Genomic DNA, 9,386 nt, shown 5'->3' with positions numbered 1-9,386 from the left:
TGTATCTTTTAAACAATGTATCGCATCACTTCTAAAGTTTTGTACTTTAATTTACTTTGAAATTGTTTTAAATGCATGCTCGCATTACTTTAAAACTTTTGTTCTTCGGAATTATTTCAATGGTATGCTCACTTTTCACACACACAAGTCGCTGAGGTCGGTGACTAAAGTGGAGGGTTAAAGATCCAGATGCTGGCCACTGATGCGCTGATCCAAAGTGCGCTGCTCTGGCGGCAAAGATGGCGTTCACTGGTGCTTGGCTGGCCGCTAGTGAGCCGCCAAAGATGGCAATCAGTGGCGCTCTGCCGGCCGCTAGTGAGCCGCAAAGAAGGCGCTCGGTGCCACTCCGCTGGCAGCTAGTGCGGCGACAAAGACGGCGCTCAGTGTCGCTTGTGCAGGCACTGTCGCGCTCAAAAAGAGCCAAACCACAAGGCCAAGTAAGCAACGAAAACGACCTGCGAAATCGAAAATACTAAGCTTGTAATATTTTAAAAGAATGCTACGCTTACCAGACTCAAATCCAACAAAATAACCTAATTGGGACTCGATGCACAAATATTTTCACACAATTGCAAATACGCGTCTATGCTCGCGGGCGGTCACAAAAAAAGTGTTTTGACCGGAACCGCCCCAGCTTAAGTTGGCTGCGCTTGCGCGCGGTGCAGCTGTCGAAACGTCAAGCTAAGCTTTTCAACGCAGCTGACGACTCGTCAAGCTAACCTTTTCAGTGAAGCTGATGCATAACTTAAAGCTCGGCTTTCCAGCGCAGCAGATGCACTCAAAGTTTCGCCCCTTATGTCAGGCAACAAAAATCGATGCATCACCCTGCTTGAGTGTAAGTTGGAGTTAAATTTGCATACTTGGAATCATATATCTCTTTGTGAAGCACGGCGGCTTCCCTATATTACTTCCGCTATTACAATACATTACAATACTATACATCCAAAATGCCCAAAGAAGGATTATGGTAGTTCCTGGTAGAGTTTGACCTCTAGTTCACGAAAAAGAAGTCTCACCTTTTAAATAAATAAGTTTAATACTCGTAGAGTTGTAGATTTGTTCCCTACCCAATAAATATTTTGTTTGATTTTTTCATGAAAACTTAGACGATCTGACTATCTGTGTATTTGGTATATAATTTTAATATGTATTATAATTATTATTTATTTAAATTGACGTGAACAATTTCGGATTTATATGGTAAAATTGTCACTTCATTTTGGTCTACCTTTTTTAGGTGTCTGACTTATGTCACTTTAAGCCATATTAGGACCAATTGGCTTTTTCCAAACAAAAAAAGTTTGGACTTTTATCGAAAAGAGATTAACGAATTTCGATCTAGCCATGTTTGTCTGTCCGTCCGTTTCTACGCAAACTAGTCTCTCAGTTTTAGAGCTATCGGGCTGAAACTTTCCCAAAAGTCGTCTTTTTTTTGCAGGTAGTATATAAGTCGGAACCAGCCGGATCGGACAACTATATCTTATAGCTCCCATAGGAACTATCGGGGAAAAAATGTAAAAAAAATTATATCTTCGGTGTTTTTTAGCATATAACCTTCTAAGCTTGGAAATAACATTATTTAATTAGTTCTGAATTTCGATATAAATTTTATAAAAAATCGGACGACTATATCATAGGGCTGCCATAAAATCGATCGAAAAATTAGTGGTAAAATAATATGAAAAAATGATATCTTTGGTGTTTTTTAACTTATAACCTTCTAGGCTTGCAAATGAAATATTTAGTTAGTTTTGAATTTCGAATTAAATTTTATCAAAATCGGAGGACAATATCATATAGCTGTCATAGGAACGATGGCAAAATTGGTGGGAAAATAATATATAACAAATTATAGCTTTGGTGCCTTTTGGCACATAACCTTCTTAGCTTAGAATTAACATTTTTTAATTAGTTTTAATTAGTTCTATATCATATAGCTGTCATAGGACCGATCGGAAAACAAATTATTTACTAAAGTTGATTATTTCTTATAACTGAAAGGGTATACAAACTTTGGCTTGCAGAAGCTAACTTCATTTCTTGTTTGTGCGTGAATTTCTTTGCATAAAGCAAACAAAATCAAAAAAACATTAATTTGTTTTGCTTTGTAGGCAAGCAATAAACAGATATGTTTAGAAATATTTTGTTTTATTTTAGCTATACTTTCTATACTAAACACTGTGTTTATATGTGAACAAGGATAGAATATTTGTTTATAACTCTGTTTTGCTTTGTAGGCAAGCAACAAACACATATGTTTAGAAATATTTTGTTTTATTTTAGCTATACTTTCTATACTAAACACTGTTTTTGTATGTGAACAAGGATAGAATATTTGATTATAACTATCACAAAAGTTATAATTGCATACATTGAATGTGTGAAATCAAATTGGATTTGGCCGAACTGATTTATTTTTTCCCAGCTAATATATATACCAGACGGAAACAATTAGGTTTAAGATTTTACATAAAAATTAGATTTAAATAAAATACGAAACCCAATTTTTATTTCTACTAAGTGAAGAAACAACAAAACCTTATTTATTGCGATCGGATTTTCTTTTATTTATCTGAATGAGAAGCAATGACAGAGTGCTGCTAATCATCAAATGTATCTGCTGTTAGTACATGGCTTGATTTGATTGTTTACGCTGTATTACGGATAGTATTAAAAAATTCTATCTTAGAAGGCTTATTAAAAAAGGACCTTGAATAAGACAAATTAGCTAATTACACCCATTACACGTAGAGTAAAAGGGTATACATGGCCGTTCATTAACAAACAAAAGATTATTGCAAAAAAAACACATTTTTGATTAGCCTGGCACTTGTTTTACGTGTACTGTTCGGAAAATAAGTATCTGGATTTGGCCAAAAACACAATTATTTTTGTAGTTAGAATTTTTAAAAGTTTGTAAGAAGAAGCTAGTACCCTCTGTTTGGAAGTCTAAAAAAATAGTTTTTAAAAAGTACCCTCTGCTTGCAAGTCTTTATCTCCATCTAACTGCAGAAGATTAAAAAAAATGTGTTTAAAAAGTAGAGGTTTCAGAATATTGTATGCAAAAGACATAAAATCAATCGGATAACTACAGATGGAGGTATAGACTTGCAAACGGACGGTACTTTTTAACAACCCGATTTTTTTACAAACTTAAAAAAATTTTAACTAAAAAATAATTTTTGTGGTCAAATCCTGATACACGTGTTTACTTATTTTCCAAATAGTATACGTAAAAAAAGTTTCAGGCAAACAAAAATGTCAGCTTAAAAAAGTGTTCGGTTTGTAATAGAACACGTTCGAGCGCAAAAAGCTGTTTTCAGCGCAGAAGACTTCCGACAAAAGCAGCATACTATAATAGTCGAAAAGTATCCCTTCAGTTCCGCAGTCCTGTCGCCGGGACACGTCCGAGCGCAAAAAGCTGTTTTGTTTTTTTTCTGCCTAAAACTGTATGCTGCTGTCGACGTCAGCAGAGAATTCAGAGCAGAAGACTTCCGACAAAAGCAGTTCGGCAAAAAAGAGAGGCAAATCTTTGGATATTACCCTCTCTTTCTGTGTCTTATAATCTGCCTGCACGCGGTTCTCAGAGAGCAACCTTCGGCCGGTCCTTGTTTTTACGTCTCTCCGTTATGTTCATAAAGAAACCAAAAGAAGACAAAGACCTGGTGCATTCTGTTAAAGTTATGGAAAGAGAAGCAGCTGTTAAAATTGTGCGCTGGGACCCATTTTAATTTATTTATATAAGTGACATTTTTTTTTTTTTAAATCCATAACCCAGACGGTTCTGGTTCCATTACCGTTATAGTTTACACAGAAAAGCTATGACAAAAATTAAAAGGAAATTATCTGTCTGTTACATCCCATTTTACTATAATTTGCACTATATTTTATAAAAATTGTATCATATAAATTTTCTGTATAATTGCAATTATTATTCGCAAGGCTGTTTTTTTTTTTTTTGATAATTTGATTTAAATATTTGACATCGCTTTTCTTATAGTTCGGTCCGGGACCGCGGAATCCCTGTCCAACCCTCCTGAAAAAGGGGAATGTGTTTAAAAAAATTAGTTATACATATATATACTTGCATATTTACCTTTTCAAACTGTTTAAAACCCTTTGTGGCCACTTTCGGGTAACGGAACTAGAATTTTATGGGTTAAAAAATCTAAAAAAAGGGACGTTCTTTAAACGTGGATGAAAGTACAACATCATGAACTTAAGAAAGCACTTACATTTTAATCAAAAAATATCACTTTCATTAATAAATTAAAATGTGTTGCGGCGCACAATTTAAAGAGCCGCTGCTTCTCTTTTCATAACTTAAACAGAATGCACCAGGTTCTTCTTCTTCAAAAGCACCAAGCGATGGTTGCTCTCTGAGAGCCGCGGCAGGCAGATTATAGGACACAAAAAAATGGGGTAATATCCGAATTTCTGTCTCTCTCTTTTGCCGAAGACTTTTCGTCGGAAGTATTCTACGCTGCTCCGAATTCTCTGCTGTCGTCGACGGCAGCATACAGTTTTAGGCAGACAAAAAAAATAAAGCTTTTTGGGCTGGAACATGTCCCGTGGACCGGACAGCGGAACTGAAGGGAAGCGTTTCCGACCCCAGTAAGTATATACAATCTTAATTAGGATCGGAATTGCAAATGTGCACCGCCCAATGCGACGCCCACAAACCACACAAAACTGTGGAGCCTCCATTTTTGATACTAAAAAAAAACAAATTTAACTGAAATATATTATCCTAATCATGAATATATATACTTTATGGAGTCGGAAACGCTTCCTTTTACCTTTAACATGCTGGCCTACACACTGCTTGACAGACTGGACACTTTTTATTTGCTTCGATGCACTTTTTATGAAAGTCATGGTCACAAGGTGTTTTACATACATCTGCGACGGATCTAAATTCACTCTTGCAAAGCAGTCAAGAGCTGGGCTTTCCTAAAGCGCCTATATTCGGCGAGCGAGGGACACTCATTTGAAAAACAAATCGATAGAAACGGGCCAACTATGAAGGACTGAACAGTGATAGCGATCACACCTAATATAACAACTCCAAAAATAATTGTAAACTAAAGAAATAAATAAATATATGAATAAATAAATAAATGTATAAGTAAATAAATGGAAAAAAAATGAATAACCAAATAAAAACACAACCCAAAAATCGTACTTTTACAAAGTCAAACGAAAAAAAAAAAATTCAAAAATCAAATATAATCAGAAATATCAAAAACATTTTTAGCCGAGAACAAAGCCTGACATCGCACATATCGTAGGATAATTTCATTTACTACCGAAATTTTCAAAAAAAAAAAGAAATAGAAATAGTGTGTCAGAATACATTTTCCATCAAAAGGAAGTAACGTTCTGGCGGGATTTATTTTAGGTCTGATTAACGGACAACAAAGCAATCTTCAATACTTTTGTTGTATTCCAGCAAATCAGAGAAGCCTAAATTCTAAAGAAGAAGAATTCCATTTTTGGATATTCTTCAGTCATTCGTGGTTGTAACATTGTCTTAACAAAATGTTTACATTTTCCATCCGACTGACATGAAGGACATCAAAATTTGTGCTGTTTCACCAATAATAAAAATAATTTAAATGGGACAAAATAACCAACCGTAGTTAAATAATTTTGTATTTCCTCGTACAAATAAATACCCCATTATTGGCAAATATTGGAAGGGTAAATTTGAAACCAACTTTTTCTTTTTGGCCAAAAGGAAACTGGTTGTATATTCCTTCTTTGTAATCCATAAAGATTTTTGAGATAAAGTCTAATTTTCTTGAAAAAGAAATGAATGAAAGAAACTAAAGAGTTAATAGAGTGCGAAATTTAAACTTATCCGAGAGTCTTAATGAGTGATTATTGTACTTACCCCACGTTGGGCGCCACCTTTCTTAATTAATAATAATTAATTTTAACAAAAATGTGCAACGGAATGGTAATGGTAATGGGATGTGCGGGGCACGCTTTAGAGTCCGTCTTTAGCTTGTCGGCTTTGGGGGTGGTGGTCAGCCTATACCAAATATATATATACCCTTTCCTTCGCTGCTCATTATTATTATTTAAGGATCAGAACTGAGCGTGCTGCGAAAAAAAAATAATTGCTAGAAGACTAGCCGGAAAGAGAAAAATCCGAAAATGTGTTAAAAAAAAATAATAAGAGTAAAACAAATAGAGAGTGAGGGAAAGGAGAGAAAGAAAGAGAGAGAGAGGAGAGAGAGAGAGAGAAAAAGCGAGAGGGAGAGAGAGGGAGCGAGAATTAAGGTAGGTCATCACAGCTGTTATGTGATTAGTGTCCCCTCCCAGCCTATGATCACTGCCTCAGAGCATGGCTCTGCTGATCCCTTTTAACCCTACGACAATGTTGTCAACGTCTCGTCTCGGCTAATAAAGACTAAATTACGTCATAATTAATCAAATTTATTTAACAATAAATGTTGAACAATAATTCATTATAAACAAGAAAATAGTACAAAATTATCAATTATAAGTTGTAATATTATAATAGTTTTTCTTTTAAATATGTATACGAATTTTTTACCAGTGCTTTTTATTCTAATTATTTTTGCTTACTGCATAATTTTTCTCTTTTAGTTTTTATCTATTCGATTTAATAATTTTAATTTATTTCTCATGCGTTTCTTTTAACTATATGTTGCTTGTATGTGCCTAATGAATCATGTCAATAAAATGTATGTGTTTTCAATAAAAAAACTTACAGACAGAACTCCAGCGGCGGCTTTTAGCTGTCTTGTTTTATAAGTTTTAACTTTATTTTAATTTGTACGCAGCACTTTCAACAATTGCTCTACATTTTTTTTTTTTTTTTTTTTGATCAACTATCTAATTTGTGTTGGTACATTGTGATGGCGCTCACTGGCGCTCAGCTGGCCGCAAGGGCGGCGGCAAAAATGCCGCTCACTGACGCTTCGCTGTCAGCTAGTGCGGCGGCAAAGATGGCGTTCACTGGTGCTTGGCTGGCCGCTAGTGAGCCGCCAAAGATGGCACTAAGTGGCGCTCTGCCGGCCGCTAGTGAGCCGCAAAGAAGGCGCTCGGTGCCACTCCGCTGGCAGCTAGTGCGGCGACAAAGACGGCGTTCAGTGTCGCTTGTGCAGGCACCGTCGCGCTCAAAAAGAGCCAAACCACAAGGCCAAGAAAACAACGAAAACGACCTGCGAAATCGACAATACTAAGTATGTAATATTTTAAAAGAATCCAACGCTTACCAGACTCAAATCCAACGAAATAACCTAATTGGGACTCGATGCACAAATATTTTCACACAATTGCAAATACGCGTCTATGCTCGCGGGCGGTCAAAAAAAAAATTGATTTGACCGGAAAGCCATGAATTGTTTTTCCACAATTCTGGACGTTTCTTTCGTATTGCTTCTCGCAAACGGCGCATAACTTCCAGATAATACTGTTTATTGACCGTACGACCATATGGTAAGAACTCCTGATGCACCACGCCATGGTAATCGAAGAATACAGTGATCAAAACTTTGACATTTGATCGAACTTGGCGTGCTTTTTTCGGTCTTGGCTCACCTGGGTTCTTCCATTGTGACGGTTGGGCTTTGGTATCATAACCATATACCCATGATTCGTCACCAGTTATGACCCTTTTGAGTAAATCTGGGTCGTCGTTGAACTTAAGCTAAGTTGGCTGCGCTTGCGCGCGGTGCAGCTGTCGAAACGTCAAGCTAAGCTTTTCAACGCAGCTGACGACTGGTCAAGCTAACCTTTTCAGTGAAGCTGATGCATAACTTAAAGCTCGGTTTTCCAGCGCAGCAGATGCACTCAAAGTTTCGCCCCTTATGTCAGGCAACAAAAATCGATGCATCACCTTGCTTGAGTGTAAGTTGGAATTAAACTTGCATATTTTTAAGATGGGATATTTTTAGGCCGTATCTAATTTACATTAGCTTCAAACACCGTTACAAAACCCCCCTCTAGAATCAGGCTAGGTTATTGTAATCGTACCCTAGACTGACTCCGCCTGAAGCGAACTTACTGCCGTATGTCCTTAGCATGGTAATTACCTAACAACCGGCCCTGCAGGTCCTCTAATTCATAATACGAATTGCCAATCTTTCTCCTCGCTCGTGCTTTATTAATAAAGTCAGGCCCAAACTTGGCATTGTACCCGGTTTGAAAACAACTTTGCCTGAAGTTCCTTCTGTACACTTCTTGTCGGGTAGTAAAGGACACTTCTCTCGATCGAAGATTATACTTCCGTTTGCTTTGTTCGTGTTGTAATAAAATGAGTTTGGAGGCTTTATCGCGAATTAAATCAAATGAATCCTGCCGATTAAACGCTAAAGAGCAATCATCCAGCAAATTTATCTTCCTTAACAATCCGTAAGTTGACCCAGCCGTGATCATATGCTGTCCAAACGCCATGTAATAGGGCGAGGTTCCGATACTAGAATGAATAGAGGACCTTAATGCACAACTGATTTTGCTTAGCACTTCGTCCCAATCTTTCTCATCAGGGCGCAAGTAAGCTCTAATTCCAGCTATAACCGACCTCTTTACTCGTTTTGACGCGTTTGCTTGAGGCGAGTGAACTGCGTTCAACACACGATTTACTTCGTACTGAAGCAACAGCTTTTGAAAGGCCTCCAAGCGAAACTGGGATCCATTATCGGAAACAATTGTCTCCGGAACCCCAAAAGTCATAAACAACTCGCTTTCCAGATATTTTGTGACGAGTGATGCGTTTAACTTCTTTACAGGCTTCAGAAAAACGTATTTAGAAAAATGTACAATTACAACAAATATTCCAATATGTCCGCTTCGCGATCGTGGATAGGGCCCAAGAAAATCTACGTAAAGCCGTTGGAAAAACCTCTGGCTTTCAGGCGCTCTTCCTAATGGCGGTCGAAGTGCATAATTAGGTCTTGCACACCTCACAGGCATTAATATAGGCCTTGACGTTAGTCACCAAACCGGGCCGAAAATAGTATCGCCTTATTCTTACAACAGTTTTGTGAATACCTCCATGTGAGCACAAGGTATTGTTATGTGCTTGAAAAAGGACTTTCGAAACCAGCTCTTTCGGTATCCAAAGCTTCCAGGCATATTCATCGTGCTAATTTTTTCCATTTGCCTTCACTTTGTGAAGAAAATCTAAATAGTCTGCGGACTCAAAATGCTCGGATTTTAAATCGACAAGCGATCGCTGCTATCGTATCTTCATTAATTTAAATGGGACAAAATAACCAACCGTAGTTAAATAATTTTGTATTTCCTCGTACAAATAAATACCCCATTATTGGCAAATATTGGAAGGGTAAATTTGAAACCAACTTTTTCTTTTTGGCCAAAAGGAAACTGGTTGTATATTCCTTCTTTGT

The 9,386-nt window shown here is 37.0% G+C and overlaps 1 long non-coding RNA gene across 1 annotated transcript; it reads right to left on the bottom strand.

Annotated features, from left to right (window-relative positions):
• Positions 1-274: 274 nt before the first annotated feature.
• LOC127011651 (uncharacterized) lies at positions 275-8,198 on the bottom strand. Its single transcript, XR_007764834.1, has 3 exons — positions 7,770-8,198; positions 510-720; positions 275-455 (listed from the first exon to the last, which is right to left on the bottom strand). It is a non-coding gene; the product is annotated as an uncharacterized LOC127011651 (long non-coding RNA).
• Between the last annotated feature and the right edge of the window lie 1,188 nt (positions 8,199-9,386).

The sequence above is a fragment of the Drosophila biarmipes genome, unplaced genomic scaffold, assembly GCF_025231255.1.
Source record: "Drosophila biarmipes strain raj3 unplaced genomic scaffold, RU_DBia_V1.1 ptg000004l, whole genome shotgun sequence".
Taxonomy (NCBI): domain Eukaryota; kingdom Metazoa; phylum Arthropoda; class Insecta; order Diptera; family Drosophilidae; genus Drosophila; species Drosophila biarmipes.
Note: the sequence above shows the minus strand (reverse complement) of the source record. Positions and strands in the feature narration are given on the sequence as shown.